At 38.6% G+C, this 7,951-nt stretch overlaps 1 pseudogene; it reads right to left on the bottom strand.

Moving 5' to 3' along the window:
* Window positions 1–5,200: 5,200 nt before the first annotated feature.
* LOC102764200 lies at window positions 5,201–7,627 on the bottom strand (annotated as a pseudogene).
* Between the last annotated feature and the right edge of the window lie 324 nt (window positions 7,628–7,951).

Here is a 7,951-nt window from a genome sequence, read left to right as displayed (position 1 = left end):
TTCCTTTCTTTCTTTCTCTTTCTTTCTTTCTTTCTTTCTTTCTTTCTTTCTTTCTTTCTTTCTTTCTTTCTTTCTCCTTCCTTCTTTCTTTCCAAATATATTTTTTATCAATTTTAGAGAGGAATGGAGAGGGAGAGAGAGATAGAAGCATCAATGATGACAGAGAATTATTGATCGGCTGCCTCCTGCACACTCTACACTGGGGACCGTGCCTGTAACCCAGGTTTGTGCCATGACCAGGAATGGAACCATAACCTCCTGGCTTATAGGTTCGATCGATGCTCAACCACTGAGCCACGCTGGCAGAGCTCTTGTGTCTTTCTTTGATAACAGACGATTATCTAGGTTTTCTGATACTCAATTCCTACAAGCTGTGTCATATATATAATATAACATAATATAATATAAGTATTATTAAGGCCAGTCTCTACCACTCCACTCCTACAAAATGATTAAAAAAAATAGAATTTAACTCAAGCATCTCCTTCCACACAGCTATAAGTTTTCTCTCAAAGTGTAATCAATAAGGTGTTGTAGAAGGAGATTTGTATGTAAATACATCTCAGATCTCACCTCCCTCTTTATTTTCTACCTCTAAATCCTTGAAACACATTTGAATCTGAAATAGTTTTGAAAATAATGCATAAATACAGGGATTTTTCTTTAGGAGTAATACTAATTAGTAATTTATTTGTATTAAATTAGGGGGGGTCAATAAACTGTGGCCATGAGCTAAGTCCACCTCATTACCTGTTTCTCCCACTTATCCATATCACCCATGATTACATGAGTGAGATTTAGTTAGCTTGACTAGATGTTTAAGTAGAAGGGTGAAACACCTTGATAATCATCGAGAAGCATGAAGTTAATACTTAAAGAACCATTTCTAGAGGTTTGTACTAACTCCTTCAAAATTTTGTGTATCAATACTTTCTATTATTATTTTAAATCAGTTTCATCTGTTTATTTTTAATTTAGTTTAGTTTAATTTGATTTTATTTTAATGTTGACAGTATTACAGATATCCCCCATACCCCCCACCTTTACCCACCTCCTCCCTGTCCCTGCCTAGAGTATCATCAAAAACAGGGCATCTTGGAGTGTACTGCATAAGTACATTCTTGCCAATGTCTTTTTTAATCATATTATATGCCATTCTATCAAAATTCTAAGCTGATCCATCAAAATGAATTTTGACTTGCCTTGTCACAAAATAGTGTGTCACTAATGTGTTATTATTATAACAACAAACACGGTAATACAATTTTAATTCATGCCTTTAGTTATAAAGTAGCAAGGTTTAATAGATATTAAAAATCATGTACTCATGAAAACATAATGTGAGATCTTCAATTAGGTCTGGGACAGAAAAAAATACTTCAATGGAAAAAGCTGGTAAAATAAAAATAAATTGTGTAGTTTAGTTTATAGTAATCTATCAATATTATTATTTTGGTTTTGATCATTATTATAAGGTTCTGTAAGATCTTAACAATAGGGAATCTGGATGACGGACTTTGGAACACTGTACATTTTGGCAAATACTCTGTAAATCTAAAATTATTTCAAACTAACAAGTTAAAAAAAGTCATTGCTGTTAAAGTCTACCTTTGGATAGTCCTAAAAGTTTGAAAAAAGGTTTTTTAATGATGTGTCATTATTTGCCTTCCTGAAGCTTCCACCTGTATATTCTAATTTTATCTCTTGAGACACCATAGAACACAGTGAATACCTTCTTTGTGATGGATGGCTTCAGATATTTAAATGGACTTACCATATCACCAAAATGTGAAAATTTCCAAGTTAAACGCTCTCTAGTTCTTCAGTTTTTATCATGTCAAGCGTTTCTTAATGCTTCATCAGTGAGTCCCTTTCTTTCTAAAAGTGAAGGTACAGGGCCTGCTTTTTCCTAAGGGCAGAGGTTGACAGCAGTGCCCCTTCCCAGACGTAGACACACTTGACAGGAACATTTCCTGAGGAAGATCCTCAGTGGCTAGGCCGACCAGCAGTGTCTCCATCAGCTGTCAAAGCCTCCTAGAGACAGGAGTTCCAGGCGGCTTGTGAAACTAACTGTGACAGCGCTTGTTAGTGTGAGCTAGTGATGTAAGTAGCAGTTCCTAGTGGTATTTGGGGCTTTTAAAAATCTCTGTGGGTGACTGGTATTTTTTAGTAGGTCTTTTATTCCTCACCATTGCTGTAATATACCTAGTCAGAAGTTTCTCAGACCAGGGGAGAGGAATCATGTGGCTATGAAACCCATTGCCTTAATTTACTCAGGCTAACAACATACCATAGACTGGATGGCTTAAACAACAGATGTGTATTTATGAAGTTCTAGAAACTAGGGAGACCAAAATCAAGGGGCTAGCCAATTGGTTTCTAGTGAGAACTCTCTTCCTGATTTGTAGGCAGCTGCCTTCTCCCTGTGGCCTCACATGGCCTTTCCTTGTTGGTCACATGGAGATATTAACAAACAAGATATTTCCATATCTTGGCCATTATGAGTAGTGCTGCTAAACACAACATTCAAACCTGTAAAGAATCTTTGTGAGTTTTTTTTGTTTTGTTTTTTAATCAAACTATTCACAATTGCCGGGAAGCAGGATCTCAATGTATTGGGAGAATGCTCCTGAGAATGGCAGTTTTTCACTTTGTTTTATACGTTACAATCCAAGGAGGAGACGTATGTAGGTTAGTGGATTACATGAAATCCATTTGTGATATATTAGGGAATCAGGAGAAAACAAAGCAAGCTGGGAATCGATAAAAAGTGAAATGATAGATACACACTTCTTTTACTTAGGTAGGTACAGGGTAATTAACAGTCAACAATTAACATAACAAACAATGAAGGAATTTGTAGTCTCCATCCTGGAGCTCAAGCACATTTGGTGGTACCCTGAGGGATCTGGAAAAGGGGATATTACAAGTTATCCTAACATTTCATAGGTATGTTATCTTAGATGCAAAAAGATGATAGGCTCAGTAAAGATCAAAGTTGATCATTGTCAAGGAAGATACTGCCCTAGGACAGGACTACCCACTGTAAACTGCTTTTCAATTAGAGCTTTTTAATTTCAGATCATCCTTTGTAGTTACTTTAGGTCTCTTTAGTTTGCAAGGCAAACAAGCAGGCCTTCATTCCCTGAGTTAGTCAAGTTAGCATGTGGCCCTTTTTTCATCCAAGAGAGAGGACTATGGTGTCTCTTTCTCTCTCTCATTTTTATAATTATATTTTTATTAAATTTATTGGGGTGACATTTGTTAATAAGATTATATAGGTTTCCAAGTGTAGATTTCCATGATACATCATCTGTACATTGCATTGTGCACCCACCACCCAAAGTCAAATTGTCTTCTGTCACTGTACACTCCCTTCACCTTCAACCACCCGCCAACTCCTCTGGCAACCACCACATTCTTGTGTCTATGAGTTTCAATTTTATATCCCATCTATGAGGGAAATCATATTGTTCTTAGCTTTTTCTGACTGACTCATTGGCCTAGCAAAATATTCTCAAGGTCCATCCACATTGTCACAAATGGTTGTATTTTATGTGCTACATCTTTTCTATCCAATCAAATGACACTTTGGTTGTTTCCATATCTTGGCCATTGTGAGTAGTGCTGCCATGAACATAGAGGTGCATATATCTTTGTGAAAGGGGTAGCTAACTAGCTTAATTAGGCAGGCTTAGGAAGTTTTAGGAATGAAAATGGTCCATGGGAAGAAATACATAATGGAGACTTGAAGGCGCCAGCGTGTTTATCTCACTTGTTCAGAGAATAAAGAAATGCTACATGTAAATGGAAATATATCTGGCCCGTGCAATTAAGACAGCCATAAACCAAGGACAGGGGTATCTCTGGCCTGAGCCATTAAAGTGACCATAAGTTAGGCCAAAAGTAGCTCTGACCTGAGTAGCTGGGAGGGCCATGAGATAAGGCTTTCTCTGCCAACACAACTGGGAGAGCTATAAGATAAATCAACAGTGACTCCAATCAACAAGATAAGGGGGAGAGAAGGTGGGGGACAGCACGTGGGCTTTGAGCTTTGAAAACTAACTCTATGTAGCACAATGACCAATAAGAAGGGGCAGGTTCAGACAAAGAACTGCAGCCTATTTAATGCCTCAAGACAAAGAGAGCATCGGTCACCCTTCTCAGGGGCCCCTCTGTCCATCCAGGAGGGACAGAGTCTCAGGCTTAGGATTTAGAATTAGGTTTTAGAGGTAGCATCTGCCTGCAATAAAGTTTCTGTACTTTTCACCTGTCACCTTTCATCCGTGGCTTCGTTCTTCAAAACACTGAGACAAGAACCTGGGAATTCTGAGCATCTGCCAGTTGCAATTTTTTTGTGGTTCATTTGGAAATAAATATTTTTTGTGTTTTGTTTTTTAAGAGGATAGTAAATTGTTTATTGATTACACATGATAATTTTATCTGGTACTATAATTCAATTTAGATATATTGCATAGGATGTGCCAATAATCATTAATAACCAAATAAACTCCATGACTCTGCTTGGGTGGCCCTTTTCATGGTGAACTCCAGGTCACAACACAGTAACTGTCAATTCAACTACACCAAAGTTTCCGAAGACAATGGCTTCTGTGACCAAACAGGTTATAAATAAATTTCAAATGGAACCTGGCATCGCCCTGAAGGAATTCTAGCTTCACACTGTTGGGGTAATTTACCAAGATGGTTTCAGAGCAAACTAACTTTACACAGCACATTTTTAAAAAATGACACATTTATTCAGCTCCATGATCAGACTATTACATTCAGCAATAGATTACATCTAGATTAAAACCCTTTGTTGGAATGCTCTACACTTTCCACAGAACAGAAGGTAAAATAACCTGTTATACAATTAGTCACAAATACAGTCCTCAAGTTTTTTTGCCCATTCATATGAGTATTGTCCAACATATATCTTCTTTGTAGCAGCTAGGCCCTGCCACCACTGTGCTTGGCTGAGTTCACAAATCTGTTGTAACCTGTAGCTTCCCTGTCACTTCTCTGGCTCTCCTCTCCTGCTAAGCTTTGTTTTCTGGCAGTAATTAAAACCTTCTGCCACTGCCATAGCTACTGCTGCTGCTGGAACCACCACAGCCACCTTAGTTTCGTGGTTTGGCAAAGTATTGACCTCCACCACTATAATGGCCAAAGCTTCTGCCTCCATAGTTTCCTTCTTTCATAAGCCCAGCATTTGAAGATTGTTGTAATTGCCAAAATCATTGTAGCTTCCACCACCTCCAAAATTGCTTCCATCATTTCCAAATCCATTATATCCATTCCCCCTGCCACCATATCCACCACTACCATGGCTGCCACCTCGACCACTGAAGTTTCCTCCATGACCAAAGTTCTCATTTCCACCAAAACCACCTCCACAACCACCTCCGAAGTTTCCAGAACCACTTTGACCTCTTTGGTTGGACAAAGCTCTAGCATTCTCTTGCTTAGATAGGGCTTTCCTTACTTCACAGTTGTGGCCATTCACAATATGGTATTTCTGAATGATAATCTTGTCTACAGAGTCATGGTCATCAAAGGTTACAAAAGCAAAGCCTCTCTTTGTGCCACTGCCTCGGTCAGTCATGATTTCAATCACTTCTATTTTCCCATATTGTTCAAAATAATCTCTTAGGTGATGATGTTCTTCAGTATCTTCTTTAATACCACCAACAAAAATATTTTTCACAGTTCAGTGGGCAGCAGGTCTTTGAGAATCTTCTCTTGAGACAGCCCTCTTTGATTCCACAACTCTTCCATCCACCTGTGTGCCCTTGCATTCATGGCTGCATCCACCGCCTCCACTGTGGCATAGGTGGCAAACCCAAAGCCTCTGTAGCACTTGGTGTTTGGGTCTCTCATCACCACACAGTCTGTGAGCATTCCCCATTGCTCAAAATGGCTCCTCAGACTCTCATCGGTTGCCAAAGCTCAAACTTTCAATAAAGAGTTTCCGCAGCTGCTCCAGCTCTTTGGGAGACTCCGACTTAGATGTGATGACTGCAACAGGGGAAATTCCAATGATGCTTACTCCGAGGCATTCACCAGCAGGAAGGAGTGATCTAAGGAACGTACCTCTTTTTGTTGATCAGTGTTATTTCAATTTGCATTTCCCTAATAGCTAGTGAGTTTGAAGATCTTTCCACATATTTGTTGGTCACTTGTATGTCTTGTTGAGAGAAGTGTCTGTTCAGGTCCTCTGCCCATTATTTTAAATGGATTGTTTGTTCGTTTGCTTGTTTGTTGTTGAATTGTATGAGTTATTTATATATTTTGGATATTAATCCCTTGCCAAGCTGTTATTTGCAAATATCATCTCCCATTCATTGGTTGCCTTTTTGTTTTGTTGGTGGTTTATTTTGTTGTGCAGAAGCTTTTTAGTTTGATATAATCCCATTAATTTATTTTTGCCTTTATTCCCCTTGCCTTTGGGGTCAAATTCATAAAATCCTCTATAAGACCTATGCCTATGAGTTTAGCATCTATTCTTTCTTCTATGTAAAGTATTGTATCAGAACTTATATTTAGGTCTTTGACTCATTTTGAATTAATTTTTGTATATGGGGAAAAAGCGAAATAAATGGAGTAACTGACAAGACGACAATTATAGTAGCAGACCTAAATACTCCATTGGCAGCTCTAGATAGATCATCCGAACAGAAAATCAATAAAGAAATATCGGTCTTACATGACACATTAGACAAAATGGACATAATTGACATTTACAGAGCCTTTTATCCCAGAGCATCAGATTATACATTCTTCTCCAGTGCACATGAAACTTTCTCAAGGATAAACCATATATTGGGTCACAAAACTAGTCTCAACAAATTTAAGAATGTTGAAAGCATACCAAGCGTATTCTCTGATCACAATACTTTGAAATTAGAAATCAACTGCCAAAAGGAAGTAAAGGAACCTGCAAATATTTGGAGATTAAACAACACGCTACTAAGAAATGACTGGGTCAAAGTAGAAATACAAAGTGAGATCTTTCTCTTTTAATAAAGGCACTGATTGTATCAGACCTCATTTAATCTTCATTATTTCCTTAAAACCCTGATCTCCAGTAAGGTCACATGGATAGGGGCATTAGGGCTTCAGCATTATAAATTTTAGGGAGAAAATGTAATCCCTGAGCCCTCAAAATCCATGTCCTTCTTGCACGCAACATGCATTTATTCCATCCAACAGCTCCATAAATAGCATCAACTCTAACAAGTTTTATCGAAATCAGATGTGAATGAGATTCAAAGTATTATTGATTCTAAGACCATTTTTCTCTCCAGGTGTGAAAATGTGAGACCAAACAAGTTATGTACTTCAAAATATATGGTGAACAGATATAAGATACACCTTCCAATTCCTAAAGGAAGAAGGGGTGGATCCCAAGCCAATGTCAGTTGTAGCAAGGTAAATTCCATTAGGTCTTAAGGTTTGAGAATATTCCTCTTCAGGTTGAAACTCTCTCCTCCAGGCTGACTGCAATGGCAGAGTCATCCCCATGGCTCTGTGGGTTGCCCTGCCCCCTGCACTTCTTGCCTCCTCTGAGGCACTGGGCAGAATCATCCTGCTCCCATGAAACCACCGGGGACCTTTCCTCCATTTTCCAATACGATGTTCCTCACGTCTAGGACCTCACCCTAATTGCCTTTAATGTCCATATTTCCAACATGCACCTCAAAACTCTGCTAGCCTCTACCAATTACCTAATTCCAAAGCTACTTCCACATGTTTAGGTTTTGTTATAGCAGCACCCACTTTTCAGCTCCAAAGTGAGCATCACTCAGGATTTTCTACAGAGAGAGAACCAACAATATATTTAATGCATTTAAGGTATTGATTCCATTGATCCTGCAGGTTGTGAAGCACTAAGATCTCAGCTGGCTAGCTGGAGACACAAGGAGCCAAAGGTGTAAGTTCAAATCTG

This window comes from Myotis davidii, unplaced genomic scaffold, assembly GCF_000327345.1.
Source record: "Myotis davidii unplaced genomic scaffold, ASM32734v1 scaffold126, whole genome shotgun sequence".
Lineage (NCBI taxonomy): Eukaryota > Metazoa > Chordata > Mammalia > Chiroptera > Vespertilionidae > Myotis > Myotis davidii.
Note: the sequence above shows the minus strand (reverse complement) of the source record. Positions and strands in the feature narration are given on the sequence as shown.